The 17,568-nt window shown below is 49.0% G+C and overlaps 1 long non-coding RNA gene across 1 annotated transcript; it reads right to left on the reverse strand.

Moving 5' to 3' along the window:
• Nucleotides 1-11,867: 11,867 nt before the first annotated feature.
• On the reverse strand, nucleotides 11,868-16,855 carry LOC143136576 (uncharacterized). Its single transcript, XR_012989347.1, has 2 exons — nucleotides 16,720-16,855; nucleotides 11,868-12,771 (listed from the first exon to the last, which is right to left on the reverse strand). It is a non-coding gene; the product is annotated as an uncharacterized LOC143136576 (long non-coding RNA).
• Between the last annotated feature and the right edge of the window lie 713 nt (nucleotides 16,856-17,568).

Raw genomic sequence — 17,568 nt, forward strand, 5'->3', positions numbered from 1 at the left:
TCCACAGACACCATCACACCATCCAAGAACACACACACACGAAATCTTATCTTATGAGACTTTCATTAAAAAAATAAACATTTAACATTTAACATACTGCACATTCACACATATGCGGCACATACTGTACATAGACAAATATGAAAGATAGACATAGACACACACACACACACACACACACACACACACACACACACACACACACACACACACACACACACACACACACACATGTAATGTAAGACACACGTAAACAGAAATAGAATGCAACTTATTGTAGTAATAAACCACTTGTAGGAGCCCCTATGGAATGGGTGATTAGAAGGAGAGAGAGAGAGAGAGAGAGATGTGCAGAGAGAGAGAGAGAGAGAGAGAGAGAGAGAGAGAGAGAGAGAGAGAGAGAGAGAGAGTTGTGGCAAGAGGGAGTGATCCTCTATTCTGATTGGGCTGAAATGCCCTGCAGGAGTATACAGCCACTGAGGCAGAAACAGAGGATTCTGCACTGGGGGTGTGTAAGGTCTGCACGCAAGCACACACACGTACACACACATGCACGCACGCACGCACGCACACACACACCCACACACACACACACACGCACACACACACACACAGACACACACACACACACACGCACGCACAGAGAGGAAACAAAACAAAAAACAAATGAATGCCAAAGGTTAGAAATGACAGCTGAGTGACCTGTAGAGACAGAGTCAGCGACTGACCAACAGTCAGATAGATTGGGAGAGGGACAGTCAGAGCAGTGTGGTTTGGGGGGGTGTTGTACAGGCCAGACACAGGGGCATTATTCTCTACATGGCTCAGGCCAGCGGCCAGTACCACCCCCCCCCCCCCCCCCCCCCCCCGCACCCCCCATGCTAATAAGGATGAAGTGGCGTCACACTCTGCAACTGTCCAGGAGGTTGTTGTGACCAATTGAGAGTCAATTGAGTGTGGGCCCAAAATAAATAAGTAGATAATACAATTTATGGCTGGCTGCCCCGCTCCTGCTCCTGAAGGCTCTCATTACTGCCACCGTGTCTCCAGCACCAGGCACCTGAACCCGGCCCAGAACACAAAGCACACCGCGCAGCTACAGACACAACTGGACACAACTGGACATGGCAACACATCGCTACCTTAGAATAATAAGGTTCTATTTGCGTATTAGTTTGTGTGTAGTTCTGAGATATTGAGCTTCAAAGTTTTAGAATTCCATAGAGTTACATGGAAAATGGAACAAGTTATTTTTGATATAAAGTCCAAATATGTACACAACTTTAAGAAACACCTCATCTGAACTTAAGAAACTTTCAAAGAATAAAAATATGTAAATAATCAATTTTTGACAAAAATGTCAGATAGAACCTTATTATTCTAAGGTAGCGACATGCTCTTTTCCTTGGGTAGACGAACATACAGGTTGTTAGATACTCATGTCCAGCTTAGAGAACACAAATGGCGCTTACTCTCTCTGTGTCCATCTCTCTGAAGCACAGAGACACACCCACAAATTGTTGGCAACAGCCATGTATTGACTGGACTCCATGTGTATCTCTTGTCAATTTAGGAAATGGAATTTCTTGTATGTAAGTACCAGTAAGGCCAAGACACTACGCTTCCTCCCTCCACTGTCCCTAGGGGGAGTCGTCCACTGGGTTCATGTTACAGGAGGACTCGCTTAGATATGCACCCAAAAGCCATCACAGGCCATTTATCTCACTGGCCACATCATCCTGGCAGCTGCAACCCGAGGTGGACTTCTAAAAGCTTTCCAGCGAGTGCATACCTCGATTTGTGCGTGTCTTACCAAGACTAATGCAAAATAAAGAGGAAAATGAAAAAAGCCCCAAAATGGAGAGAGAGAGACAGAGAGAGAGAGAATGGGGGGGGGGGGGGCTGAGTGAAGAATACAGGGAATGAAAAAGATGAAGTCACACAGAGATCAAGTCACAGTGAGAGCAAGAGAGGGAGAAATAAGTAAAGTGTCACAGAAAGAGAAAGAGAGAGTGAGAGTAGCATTAGCACTGATATGTTCTCAGCAGCAGAGTGCTTTACGCATCACACTTAGCATATGCTAATGACAGCATACCACAGCAGACGGTGGGTGGGATAGGGCCCTAAACGACTCTGTAATGGAGCCATCAGGACACGGACACACACACACACACACACACACACACACACACACACACACACACACACACTCACACACACACACACACAACCTCCCACCTCCTTACAAAACACACCCGCAAGCACACCTCCTCATAAACAACCAACGCACTCTCACACACACTCACCACCAACCCCACAGACATGACACATAAATCCCTGGCGAGGTTTCTCCGGGGGTCAGCGCACTCCGAAATGAGCATCTATTTTACTTTGGTGTTGTGCGCGGCCTGCCCATCCATCCAGACGTGTGAAATATGGCGCCATTCAAAACAAACAGCAGCAGTAAGGGACGGCACGGGCCAGCGGCGGTGGCGTCAATTTTGGTCTGGTCCCCCCCCCCCGACCCCCCCCCCCATCTTCGGCTGATCCAGGATCTGTGGAGTGTGACAGTGGCTGCCTGAGAGGGCCTCGGGGTGCTGTAAAAACCTGTCTGCAGATCAGCGCTGTTCAAATGGCAGCGGCGACGCTGAAGGATTTGTGCGCCTGTAAGCATATCGATTGCGGCTGGAGTCATTACGCAAAGGGTTAATGGAGAGCAGAGAGCCGCAGAGGGCCAGCGGCTCCGCAGGATGGGCTGAGGAAGATGGATTCCAGCACACACACACACACACACACACATAACTCACACACACACGCACACATGCCCACATACAACTCTCTCACACACATACACACACACACACACACACACACACACACACACACACACACGCACATACACACACACACACACACACACACACACACACACACACACACACACAACTCATATATATACATATACACACACACACACACACACACACACACACGCCCACATACAACTCTCTCAGACACATACACACACAACTCATATATATATACACACACACACACACATAGCTACATACAACTTTCTCACACACATACATACACACACACATACACACACAAGCCAAGGTACACATTTGATTGACATCTCTGTAGAGGGCATATTTTAATGGGAAAGGAGAGGGCGGGGGGTGAGCGAAAGAGAGAGAAAAACATGAGAAGTAGCCTTTGCTCTCGGATCCCATGTGACTGTGGTGTATGCAAAACCCTGTTCCAGTTCCCCTGTGGTTTACATGTTGTGTGTTCATGCAAACAGTGTGTCTGTGGCTGACTGTATGTGTATTTCTGCATGGGATTGTTTTTGGCCTCTGGTGCATAGGTAGGCTAAACACGTCTGTGTCTATGTGGATGTCTAGGCATGTGTAAGATGTTCTATGTGTGTATTGGAGTTAGGTTGTCGTGTGTGGAGTATACAAGAATTGTGTGTGTGTGTGTGTGTGTGTGTGTGTGTGTGTGTGTGTGTGTGTGTGTGTGTGGCTCTCTCCCCTCTCTCCAGCAGGCAGTGTGCCTTAACAGCAGAATCAGTCCTGCGGAACACTGGAGAGGAGAGGCGAGCACAAAACAAAGTGTTCACCAATAAAACATCAATACAACAGGGGAGAGAGAGAGGGAGAGAGAGAGAGAGAGAGAGAGAGGGAGAGAGGGAGAGAGGGAGAGAGAGAGAGATGTGAGGGGGAAAGAGAGAGAGAGAGAGAGAGATGGTGAGAGAGAGAGATGTGAGGGGGAAAGAGAGAGAGAGAGAGAGAGATGGTGAGAGAGAGAGATGTGAGGGGGAAAGAGAGAGAGAGAGGGTGAGAGAGAGAGAGAGATGGTGAGAGAGAGAGAAAGATGTGAGGGGGAAAGAGATGGTGAGAGAGAGAGATGTGAGGGGGAAAGAGAGAGAGAGAGGGTGAGAGAGAGAGACGAGAGGGAAAGACGAGGGAGAGAATAAGGAGAGAGTGAGACAGAAAGATCAAGATAGAAACAAATTGAAGAGAAAGAGCAGAAGAGAAAGCGAGAGAGAAAAATGCTATCTGTGGTTCTTTTTAAAAAATGTTCTCGGAGTGCTCCCTGAGATTGGGGGCATGCTGGACCCCAGTGGGGTGAGACCGGAACTGACCAGAGGGGAGTGGGGCGCTGAGGGAAACGGTGGGGTGGGCTCAAGGCACCATGAGTGTATATGAGTGTGTGTGTCCTGCGATAACACACAACAAAAATCCAATCCAATCTCTCTGGTCAATCAAGGCACCGGAGGCACAAAGAAAAGCACTCAGTAACACAGACAAGGACACACACACACACACACACACACACACACACACACACACACACACCAGTGTTGAGGATATGAGGCTATTTCTCTTCCCCTGTCGATTAAAGACAATGCTCTTCACTGCAGATAAGTCTCAAAGGCTTGCTGTTGGGTGGGAACAATTCTCCCCCCCTCTCTCTCCACACACAAAACCTAATCACCTAAAGGCGTTTTCACGACGAACCCCAACACAACACAAGTGCCATCTATTCGCCGGGGCAAGCTAGCGTTTGTGGCACACGCCACGCCATTACCACAATCGAAATCAATAACCTGCCTCAGGACAGGCAGACAGAAAACCACAGAGGGGGAAAAAGAATTAAAACAAGCTAATAACACCCATGTTAATGAGCACTAGAGAAAAGGTCAAGTCCAAACAAAAGATCATTCCCTTATAAATATTTAACCGTGATTATGGTTACTGAAAAAAAAAAGGGTTGATGGTAATTAAGCCGTCATTAGCCATCTCCCACACGCCATCTCTGATTGGCTCTTGATTAGGATTTGCTCACTTGAGTGAAGCACCATCCTATTGGGCATTAATGGGCACCCTCCCCTCCCCTGCTCTCCTCTCCCGTCCTCTCGCTGGGGTTTTGGGGGGAGAGGGCTCCCAGCGCTGGGCAGGGTCCTCCACACTGTCTCAATCAATAGGGATAATACAAAAAAAGAGGTTTGAAAGCTACAACAATGCGCCCCTCAGACACGGGAGGAAAACAATGGGCCAGACTGACAGTGACCTTGCGCTAGTGCTCCCCCAGGCTACGTGCTGCAGTGCTCAGCGTGTGTGTGTGTGTGTGTGTGTGTGTGTGTGTGTAAAGGTATGAGTGAATGTGTGTGTCTTTGTGTGTATGTGTGTGTGTGGAGATAACACCACATCCTTCCATGTGTGGACAGGCTGAATGAGGTCGGTGTTGAGAGGTGATGCAAGGGCAGATATGGGAACAGATGACTACGATTACGAGCTATATGGATTGGGGGAGAGAGAGAGAGAGAAAGAGAGAGAGAGAAAGAAAGAGAGAAAAAGAAACATGGCCCCCCCCCCCCACCCCTTAAAAACCACAGGGCCCGACAGAACATCAAACAGAAATTATGCAGGTGTAGTGGAGGGTGCAGATTGTTTGCGAACGCCATTTTTCTTCTGTCAGGTCCCTGGCAGCGGCCCTAAGCCCCCTGGGTAAAGACCAATAAAAAGAGCCAAGAAAGCAATACACTGACATTCTGTAGAGGCGGCCATGGTTGACTCCCTCTCAGCACTGGTGTACTATAACACAGGCCTCTATGTACAGATCAAAGCCCTAAGTCAAGCACACAGAAATGAAGCATGTCGTGTGTGTAAGTGTGTGTAAGTGTGTGTGTGTGTGGGGAGAGACAGAGATCCCCGCTGACACACTGACAGTGTGAGCGGTGTTAGATTGCTGCTGGTTTGAGGTGCAGTAGGTGTCTGTGTGAGAGTGAAGTGTCCCTTCATAATTCATAGGAGAGCTGGGCTGTCTCCAGACTGCGCCGCCCGCTCCATCCTCTCTCCGAGGCGAGCGGGCAGGCCTGGGGCTTCACTCTCTCCGGCTCTCTGTGTCCATGTCATTCTCACACTCCCTCTGGTATCGGGCACGCTGAAATAATCATGACACGAGTCAAACAACCCGTACATGGAGGTGTGCGGCATCCCTCTAGCTGTCGGTGTGGCTGAATGCAGCCGAAAGGGAAGCCAGAGAAGCCAGGGTGGTGGAAGTCATTGGCACCATCCACTAACATAGGAGTCAAGGAGTCTAAAAAAAAAAAACTAAAAAAAAACTGGCTGTTTGGGTACCGTCTGGTCTGAGCGACAAGCAGCCGAGGAGGAAGTCTGTCCAATTTTCACGAACAAGAGTTCCAGAGCGGGGATGGAGAATCAGTTTATTTTCCGCTTCCGGGGGATGATGGAAAGAAAAGGGATTTCCCGTCCAATGCTGGCAGGGGCTTATTGTAGGGTCATTTCACACAATGCACCAAGCAGTGAAAAGTGGGTGGCAATCATGGTCATATACCATGCTGCTTAACTCCATAAAACCTGCTGAGGAAAACCTGGGATTTGCCAAGCACCTGTGGATTCAATAGCACTACATTGCAATATATCCGCTGTGGAATAGTTTCATTTGATTATATGGAAGGTGCCCAACCACTCTCTGGGCCAAATTGCTTTATTCCCATGGCAGCTATGAGCGTTGCTTTTAAATAGTGCCTTAATCATGCACTTTGACTGATATTGATGTTTCAATTTTGGAAGCTGCTGCGTTCATTAATCTCTGTGAGTTGCATAGTGATGCATGTTTGTCTCTTCTCCTCGGCTGAATTGTTTGTCTCTATGTAGAGTAAAGGGGCCGCTATTCGTCCACGTCGACTCGGAGTGACCTTTCTCATGGTGACAAATCAGCGCGGGTCGCTGGGGGGATCGATGGAGTTCTTCAATTCCTCCTGCTCTTCGCCCTTAAGCACTCGAACGGGTGCTTGAAGAAGTGCCCTGGTTCCGTGCACACCAATGTGATTGTATCAGTGTGAATCTGTGCTGAGGCTCAGTGAAATAGGCTACTACGCAAAGCTGTGAAGCAAGCTAGCCAATGTTAAACCCTCATGCTATTACAGATAGCAGCTGACACAGGAACAGATCGGCTATAGATCTGCAGCAGATCGCAGTCAGATCTGATCCAGCACCACTGACTCATTAAGTCCCCACAAAGAGCAGAAGTTCAAAGTGCATACTGTAATTTCCCTAGACGTCGACCCATATTAATTTAAGCATCAATCCTTGGCATATCAAAGCTACCTTTCTGCAATTTCTCCCCATATTTTTCCCTGACAGTGTTTGTTTAACTTGCTGGCAGTGAGGTGGCGGTATAAAGAATTATTTGCCAAGTGCCATGCGATTAGTTTGTAATGAATAGTGCTTAAGACGTGCAAGGTGCTATTAGAGTAATTACTCCTATTACCTGCCCCTACTGCGAACACTTTTACTGAGAACAGTTCATCTCTCAAGGCCTTCATTTTGTGCTGTTTGAAAAGCCGCCTATTTTCTCTCCCACAAACACACACACACTTACATACACGCATACACAGACACACACACACTGAGCTTAGCTTCTTAAATAAAACTTTCACCCTGACTGAACTCTGTTCGCTTCAACTCTTCAAGGTCAGGCTTCTGACAGTGTGCTCAAGTTTATTATTGTGCCTCCAATCTCAGGAGAGCACATGTGAGTCAAGCGCAACCTTGGCCACTGCGCACGCACGCGCATGCACACACACACACGCACGCACACACACGCACACACACACACAATAAGTTCTAATAACATTTCTCTGCCATAGCATAAGCAGTACAAGTGCACTCCTGCATTTGGATGATTAGAGAGCGGAAGCAAGACTAGAAATTCGAACAAATAAGCACAGCAGTCTGTAGCTCTGGGTTCAATGAATAAATCCATTAAAAACGCCATCAACTTCATTCATTAGCCACTGGAATGGACTCGTACTAAATCCGGTGAAAACCCCACCACCCCATCCCTTGTTGTCAGTCGGGCCCCACTTTTAGGAAGCATCTCATCATGACATACCTGAGCACAGGGAAGAGTCAAAAGACCAGGTGCAGATAATAGGCCTCCCTTTCTTTCTGCCAGAGTTTAACCACTCTGCTCAACTCTCCCCTCCACACACTCAGTCCCTGGCCCCCATGCTATTACTTAGAGCACAGATAAGCCCTTTCACTGCGGATCCCCTTAGCTTAATGCAAGGACAATGAGAGACTCATTTATGCATTATTTAACCTTATTCAATTACCGCTTCGCACTCCCCATCTTCTGCCGAATTACATTAGCAACAATTAAAATGAACGTTTCAGGGAAATTTGGTGGGTCAATTAAAACAACCTCTGAGTTGAGGAGGAGGAGGGCAGGGGAGGCTCTCGAAGTTTCCACTGCGCTAACTTTGCTCTGCCGTACTTAACATAATGTAGCACATTCCTGTGCGATTGGATACAAGAGCTGAAGAAAAAAAATGGGAACACTTTTTTTTTTGTCCCTTCCAGGCCACGGATTCACCTGACTGATTATTCCAAAATGGTGGATCTGCTACCAGCAGCTGAGAGGGAGTTCGAGGAGAGGAATGAGAGAGAGAGAGATGGAGGGGGGAGAGAAAGACAGATGAAGTGAGGGAACAGGAAAGAGAGATGGAGAGAGTATGAGGGAGAGAGCAGAGATGGAGAGGAAGAGAATGTGAGAGGGAGAGAGGAGAGAGAGCAAGAGGGCCTGCAGTTTATAAATAATTTGAGGAAGACGTTGGGAGGATGTAGAGGCGTGATGAATAGAGCCATCAGGCTAACGGTGCCTATAGAAGAGGCTGCCATCTGCCTCCCCATTAAAATAATGAACAGTGTGTCGCCCCACTGGCGGGCCAGAACGGCAAGAGAGGAAGAATGTGTCTGGGTGTGTGTGTGTAACCGTACGTGCGTGTGTGTGTGTGTGTGTGTGTGTGTGTGTGTGTGTGTTTCTCAGGGGTGCCAGAGAGAATTCCTTAAGTGTTTGCGTCGTTTTTCTTGTTGTGCCCTCCCCCCGCAGAGCATGGCGACAGGCGCGTCACACCTCATTGGTCCGCGAGGGGCGCCAATCACCTCCCGCCAAACCGTCACTGGCTGCCCGTGGTGCTGATTCAGGCAGACACCACACGGGGGAGGGAGACAGCTCTCGGAATTGATTCGACAGACCCGCAGAGCAGTGGCGGGAAAAGGGGAGATGGAAAAGGAAGACGGGACCGGAACGACGGCTCCCAGGATGGAGAAAGAGAAAGAGAGGGTGATAGAGAGCGAGAAGGAGGAGAGCGAGAAAATGTGAAAGCTCATGAGAAAGGCAAAGATGCAGATGTGATTGCCACATGTCGCCACGGTGCTCCTTGGTACAACTTCCAGAGCATCGCCAAGGGACTCGAGACGGTTGTCGTTTCCGAGGAAGCCGGAAGTTTTGGTCATTAAGTCCACCAGTGGAAAACCCTGGCACATGATGTAAGCTGACCAATCATGCCAACTGAGAATCGTGGAGGAGACTCGTGGAGGAGACTCGTGTTCAGAAAGTGTGAGAGATGAGGACAGAGGATGGAGAGGTGGAGGGAAAACAAGAGAGTGGGGGGGAGGGAGAGAGAGAGAGAGAGATAGAGAGAGAGAGAGAGAGAGAGAGAGAGAGAGAAAGAGAGAAGGCACGTCTTATGGCACTAGGCGGCCCGAGAAGGCAATCCCTCTTGCCGAGTGGCTCTCATCGATTACATCAAGGCGAGAGGGAAGGACAAAACAAGGTAAAGAGAGAGGGGGGAAAAAAGAAATCGCAGAAGAAAAAAAAACCTCGAGGGCTGCACCTGAAGAAAGCCAGTCTCTGAACAAAATGGAGGCCAACCACCAGACAAACAAGGGGGAGGGATTGTGATTGAAGTTGAAAAAGGCGAAGAGAGAGGGAGGGAGGGACGGACGGATTTAGAAGGAAAAAGCTTAAGAAGCACAGAGAAGAAGAGATGAAGTTAGATAGAGAGAGACGCCAATGGATTCCCATTTAACTGCAGTCCCAGGAGGAAAGGTGGTGGTGTGTGTGTGTGTGTGTGGGGGGGGGGGAGAAGATGGAAATCCCTGTGTGGAGAACGGAGTAAGACTCAACATGGGAGCACAGCTGCTGCCGATTCCCCTTCGATTAATCAGCACCATTGACACATGCTGAGGAAGAGAGAGAGAGAGAGGTAAGGGAGGGAGTAAGAGAGATAAAGAAATGGAGAGATTGAGGGAGACAGAGAAGTGAAGCTGAAGGAGTAAGAGAGATAAAGAAATGGAGAGAGCAGGTGACCGAGAGAAAGTGAGAATGAAGGAGAGGGGGTGTGTGTGTGTGTGTGAGAGAGAGATGGGAGATGACGGCGGCTATGAATGAGAGGCCGCATTGGCCGAGAAGAAAAGGAGAGAGAATGAGAGAAGCGGAGAGGTGGGAACGGGGGGATGAGAGAGGAGTAATCTCTGATAAACGCGCAAACGCGATAAGGGACGGCAGCCAACCCAGGTCAGTCAAGATGAGAATGGCACAAGATGGATGGAGGAGATGGAGAAACAGATGAATGAAGAGATAGATAGAGGAGAGAAGGCACATTTTTAAAAAAAAAGCAGAGCACAGAGGATGCTCTGAAAGGAGCTCCTATCAAGACACTGAAGTGAGAGACCATGGAGAGAGTGATGGTGGATGAAAGGGACCAAAAAAGAGAGGCAGAGAAGGCGGGGGGGGGGGGGGGGTTGTTGAGCGAGGGAAAGAGAAAAAGAGAGAGAGAGAGGGGGGATTACTGAAAACTGTCCGTCTCGCTAGGCCTCTCTGGTCTGGTGGACAGGCAGCTGCTCGGCGCGACTCCGGAGGAAGCCCCGAGAAGAGAGGGGCGATAAAGCACCGATACGGCGGGATTAGACACAAAGAGGACGGATGCTCCGGCTATCGCCATCCATCTCGCTCTCCTCCGCCGTCTCCCTCCATTTCTCTCTCCGGACGGCTGCCGAAGCCATTATGGTGGCGTGATGAACCACGGCCGGGGAGCGGCGGAGCATGGTGAGCACCATGGGCAGGGGGGGGGGGGCTACTGGACTCCAGCGCCATTGGTCAGTGCGTGGACATCAAATGGTAATCCCAACCCAAGAGCAGGGGCAGCTGGGTTTTCAGCAGTGTTCTGGAGACTAAATCAAATCCAAATAAAGCGGTTTCAGGGATCTGCATATTTGTGTGTGTGTGTGTGTGTGTGTGTGTCTGTGTGTGTGTCGTGCTGCAAAATGGTTTCTGGCGTTTTCTAATAAAGCAATTTGTGTGTGTCTATGAGTGTGCATTCATGTGTGTGTTTGAGAGTTAGTGAGTGTGTATTTATGCATGGAGTGTGTGTCTGTGTGTGTGTGTGTGTGTGTGTGTGTGTGTGTGTGTGTGTGTGTGTACAGTACATGGACGAGAATTGTCGGTGTTTTTGAGCGCTGGGCAGCGAGGGCAGCAGGCGTGAAGAAGCGGCCTCAGCATTAGTGCTCACGCTGGGAGGGGCCAGTTTCACTCACACACGAGAGAGGGGGATAGAGAGAGAACAAGAGAGAGAGAGAGGGAGAGATTTCCATTCCTCCTGAACAACTGGCGGCTCCACCAGTGACTCCCAAGAGATGGGCTACTCTTCCAACAACAGGACAGACCATTGATGAGCAAGAGAAGAGAAGGGGAAGGAAGTGATGAATAAGACAAAAAGAAAGAGGGAGAAATAGAACATCCCAAGGGAGGAGAGCGCACCAGAAAGCAATAAAAGCATCTGTGCTGGCGAGGTCCTGGTACCTTCCAATATCTTGTCCGTTTAAGAGCCTGCAGAAAGCGGAAGAAGCGACAGCAGCAGAAAAAGCACACATGAAAGACAACAATCAACTTGTCATCGCATATCACCTCTGACAGGCAAAACACACACTGGCAGACATCTCAGGGAGACCCAGAGATGACAAATTGAAGGGACACACCAAGAGAGGTTTACATTATTATTCTGTTTATTTTCCCCCACTGATGGGGCAAACTCTTCAACAGGGGCTCGACTCGTGCACATGAAAGCAAAACAAGGCAGATACATTATTAAAGTGACACACACACACACACGCATGTACGTACACAGATGAGGAATCTACGGGTAGCATGTGCGGACTAGTGCAACGAAACATGAAAGGAGACAGAAGGGTGGGGTACGGGTGGAGTGGTGGGTGTAGCCGGGTGTGGCTGCGGCGACCTACAAACTGTTCCGTGTGTGTGTGTGTGTGTGTGTGTGTGTGTGTGTGTGAAATGTGCCTATCTTAGACTGCAGGGTGTGTAACATGATCTGATGCGCTAGCTAGCAGGTTTGTTTGGGGCGGCGAGGGGAAGAGTCAGGGCTCGGTGACATAATTTGTCTTTCACATTTTTTGTTTGTTTGTTTGTTTGTTTGTTGTTAGTGTTCTCCTCGGCTGCCTGGCTGGCGCCTCCAGGTGCAGGGTGTGATCTTCCGTGCGGGTCCTCTGGACGGGTCAGCTGGTGGCGCCGCGGCTACGGTACTGCTGTGCTCTTGGGTTTGTGGAACCGAATCCCCCTCTCCCTGCCCCTTACTCGGAGTTGGGAGAGATGGATGGAGGGAGGGAGTGGGGGAGGAAAGAAGGAAAGGTTTCAGGTGAAGAGGTGAAGGGAAGAAAGGGGGGGGGGGGATTGTGGGGGGACATCCATCTCTCTGGCCACGGGGTTTGACTGTGGGACTGTTGTCCTCTCGGGGTCGGTTTCTGTGTTCTCCTCCAGGTGGTGCCTTCTCCGGGTCAGGTCAGTTTGAACGGTAATGCCGATAACAACGATTCAGAAACCATCGCTCCTCCCACCCCGGCCGTGGAACGATTAGCCTCCAGTCCTCAGCTTGTTCTGTGGAGGAAAGAGAGCAAAAAAGAAGGGATGAGTTGGGCGAAGGAGTGAAGGAGAGAAGGAGTGAAGGAGAGATGGAGGAGAGGCCAGAGGAGAGGTGAAAGCTCCCATTGGCAATCCGCCTCTAGCACACTACTCCCTCTCTCTCTCTGTCAATACCCATTTGGTACAGCCTATTGCATCTGATACCCAAGAATAAAATCCCCCAGTGTGATTCAGGGAGCAGTGGGGTGGCAAAACAAGGAAGAGAAGGAGAGAGAAAGCTAAAGAGCTAGAGAGAGAGAGAGAGCGAAAGAGAGAGAGAGAGATGGAGGGAGGGCAAGAGAGAGAAAGAGAAAAGGGTTGTTACTTCCCCCTTCCTGGACTCATTGATTACTGCTCTCATGACTGAATTCATCCATGTCCGAGGTGCCTTCCTGCTTCTCGACGGCGGCAAAATCAATCCAATCTCCTGGCCGAAAATTAACCAGCGCGACCCGCAGGAATGGCAAATTAGCTCGAGCTAATCCCGCTCCGCAAACACGACCACGCTCAGACGACTCCGAACCAATGTCCAAGTTAGCTAGCGCCGCGTCCACTGGAGCAGAAAGCCAAGTCCTTGATTAATGCGGTAAGACCTCACTAAAATGTGAAGAGGAAAAACTTCTCCTTTCCCTCGTCTTCTACATGGCAGTTGACTTTATGCTCTACGTGGAAGTCGACTCGGACTTCTGTATAGAGCTCCGGCGATATGATCAAGGCTTTTTTTTTTTTCGCGGCTAACCATGAGTAGTCCAAGCCAGAACAAGGCCATACAACATTACTGAAGAGCTGTCAGGGAGACGTTTCTTCCAAGCGTCTCCGAGCGAGAGAACAGGAGAGAGAAGCAGAAAAAAAAACAGAATGACTTTGGAAAAGAAAGAGTGAGAGACTTGAGGAAAGAATGAGACATACAGGGAAAGAGCAGCTAGCGAGAGAGAGAGAGAGAGAGAGAGAGAGAGAGACAAAGAGGGAGGAAGAATAAGAGAGAGGAAGTGAGAGAAAGAATGAAACAGGGTGAGAGAGAGAGAGACGGGTAGAGAGACGGGGTCAGATAAAACGACAGGCCGTGAGAGAGACGGGGATGAGCAGGGAGGCCTGCAGTCTGTCTGGGAATGCAGAATGAGGAGCGGCCGAGAGAGGGACAGATCCCCCCCATGATAAACCCTCATTCAGAGAGAGAAAGCAAGAGAGAGAGAGAGAGAGAGAGAGAGAGAGAGAGAGAGAGAGAGAGAGAGAGAAAGGACGGGGGCCCCTTCTGCCTTTTCACTGCTTTATCGCTCACTCCCTATTCTCCGACTGTCCCTCTCCGGGGCGGCGCGGTGCAGCTCGGCGCATCGCTGCTATCAGTGGCCGGCGCTCACCGGGCCTCCGCATTAGCGAGTGATTGAGGGGAAATGAAAGGCCGCGCTGGGGCTAAATGTTATCAGCGGCCAATGATAAGGCAAGCAGTAATTACCCCGACAAAGGCCCAGGGATGATGTCCCACTGTCTTGCAGCCTTTTAGCAGTCAATACCCCATAGAAGGTCCTAGACCCTCGGCCCGGCTATCTGATCGCCGACGTGTCTCGTCTCGTGGCGTTGGGGGGATTCTTGAAAAAGAAAAAGAGAGTGAGGGAGGCTTCTTTTTTTTTTCTTGAGTGAATCCTTCCTCTCTCTTTCTTTCTCTCTCTCTCTCTCTCTCTCTGTGTCTCATGTTTATGCCCTGAGGGCTGGATTAACAAACAGGCTTCTCACTAAAATCACTCCAGCTCTCCCATGATGACTGTTAACGCTTTCCAAGTAATCCCGTTGTGCCAGCTGCCTGACGAGTGATCTCCATTCACCACACTGGATGGCTGCATTGTTCCCTCTGCCACTCTAATGTTGCATGGGTGATGCAGCGACAGTATTAAAATAAAACAGCATCCGTTTTTCTGGAGAGATACCTCCCACCGTGGAAACCTAGTCACTGCAGAAATAGCTTAATCCCCAAAACCAAAAGTAGGACAGGAGGTCACAGACAGGTTTAACCATGCCGACCTATTAGCAGTGAAGTGGTCCCATCTGAGCAGTGCGCTATTCGCTTAGCTACGGTGTGCTCTTCTTGGCCTCATCTTCTCCTTCCCTTGCCTCTGAGTTGGTCTTCTCCATGTTTACCACTTACGGTTGTCTTCATGGGAGACTACTGATCAATGCCTGGGCCTGAACCGAACAAATGCTACCTCCCAGTATCAGTACAAACCCTTACTATTACCAAACTAAAAACACAATGCAGAGACTTTAGTAAAGGCTTGGAAGCTTTTCTTACCCACAGATATCATGGAGGGAACACCGGTTTTGCTTTTCTCCGCTGATCACTGGAAGTTGATAAAATAACGGATTATTGTGCACTTGGAGCAAGGCGGATTTCACATTAACAAGATTAGAACGTGTCCGACACGGGTGCACGTACACGCTCGCTAGCAGGAGTGCCGGTGGGCCGCGGCGGCGGCGGCATGCTAAAGAGGTTACAGGTAGCTGCGTGCGCACCACGCATTGCAAATCGAATATGAATAATGCATCTCTATATTTACATTATGCGTACCTTTAAAACCGGCACATCCCGGCACAGATTTAATAGCAACATCCAGCTGAGTGGTATAGAGTAGGGAGTTTGTGTGTGTGTGTGTTTTCCTTTCCACTTCCCCTCTATTGCTCTCATTGCGAAATAGTGAGATTATTGTAAAAATCTAATAGAGAAGCTATCTGAATGTAAATTGCACTTGGTCTGGAAGCAGTGGTGTATATTTGAGATGAGGTCTGGGGAAAAAAAGGAGTGACAGTATGTGTATATATCTATGTGTATAAGTGTGTGTGTGTGAGTGTGTGTATATATCTGTGTGTATAAGTGTGTGTGTGTGAGTGTGTGTATATATCTGTGTGTGTGTGAGTGTGTGTGTGTGAGCGTAGAGGAGACACCGAGTCGGCACTGCCCACCCTGGTGCCATTACTAACACGCAGGACGTCTGGGAGGCCCGGAGGACGAGGCAGGAAGGCGAGACGCGGGCGCCTGTATTACCCCGGCTGGTTCCGGTCCAGGCCACTTATTACATTACGGGCCCGAACGTGAGCCGTGCATAGGAATGACCGCCGGCCGCAGATATTATGGAAATGAGAGTGCAGTTAAGAAAGCTGCTGTTGGGGAAGAGTGGAGAGGAGCGGCCGCACTGGTGCTGGCCACGCAGGAGAGGAGTGCGCTTCCTAAGGCAGAGGCGGAGGGGGGGGGGGGCTGCATTCACTACTACAGGCTTTGAGTCAAAAGGCAACATAAGTGTGCTTTATCATAGTCGTTTGTGGTGTATGAGGTTTGGGTATGACAAAGAGCAAAAGAATACGAGAGAGAGAGAGAAAGAGAGAGAGAGAGAGAGAATGACAGAGGATAGAGGAAGAGGTAAAGTAAGGGAGTGAAAAAAAGGGGAGGAGGAAAGCAAGAAAGCAAAATATACAGCCGCCTACAATGCAATTTGCTATGTCCTACATACAGGAGATGGATGGCTGGAGTCCACCTGAACAAAAGCACAGCTATTCCACCACAGAGCGATGGCCTACTCGAAGCTATTCCACCACAGAGCGATGGCCTACTCGAAGCTATTCCACCACAGAGCGATGGCCTACTCGAAGCGTAACTTACATGTCAGATGCCCAAAGCACCTTCTTGTTATTCTTTTTTGTGCCATGAGAAAGCATATCATTTTGAAAGAAAGACATAACGTTAATATATCAATATTACTGGCAGACCAACGTACCAAAGGTGTAGCTCTATCTGACAAGTGTACAAAACAAACACAATCTCATGCAATTTTAAGATTGTAAGTACTATCATAAATAAACACACACACACACACACTAGAAGGGCATTCAACCCCCCCCCCCCACACACACACACACCCCAACCCCCACCCCACACACCTGTTTGGCTTGGTTGACACACTGTAGGTAGCGGGTAGCAATATTGGAGCAGAGCAGGGTCTTGCCGGTGTTCTCCTGGTAGCACTTCAGGATCTGGCCCTGCAGATCAACACACACTGGACTGATCTCAAACCGCCTAGGAGAGATAGAGATAGAGATAGGGAGGGAGGGAGGGGGAGAGAGAGAGAGAGAGAGAGAGACTTAACACTCCTTTATTGAAACAATATCAGGTGTTTAACCACTACACAATAAAAACATTGATAAAAACACATACAAGTTACAAGTTAAAAAGAAACATCACAGGGCTCGCAGAGCAGATTCATATGTTGAAAACAACCTGCCCATCCTCCCCACCCTCACACAGCAACCCCCCCACCCGCCAGACTTGAGACTTCAGACTTGATTCTCCCCCCCACCACCCCCCTAAAAATCTCCACAGGATTGGTTGAAACTCGCCCCGCCATCTTGTACTTCCTTGACAACCAAATTGCCATTTTTGCTGCACCCAACAAGAAATTGACAAAACACACTTCCCTTTTCCTTTTGGCCTTGTATACAACCCCTTCAATGAAAAACTGAAAAGAAAACACTACTCCTACCTTCGCTACCCAGGAAAGAGAGAGAGGGGAAGAGATCGATGGGAGAAAAGGACAAGTAAGAGGCACATTATAAAATACAAATGCACTCAAAGTTTAATTATATTATACACGTTCCAACTGATGAAACAAGCAAAGATTGTTCATAGAGATTGTTTGTACTGTATAAGCCATCTTAAGCTATTAAAATCAGACAGTGTTGAATGTGACGTTTAAGGCAGCTTTTGGAGCTTTATTAACTTTGATCCATCAC

The sequence above is a fragment of the Alosa pseudoharengus genome, unplaced genomic scaffold, assembly GCF_046254945.1.
Source record: "Alosa pseudoharengus isolate Yale_2024_CS ecotype anadromous, Long Island Sound unplaced genomic scaffold, YU_APseudo_1.1 YU_APseudo_1.1_scf_20, whole genome shotgun sequence".
In the NCBI taxonomy this organism is placed as follows: domain Eukaryota; kingdom Metazoa; phylum Chordata; class Actinopteri; order Clupeiformes; family Clupeidae; genus Alosa; species Alosa pseudoharengus.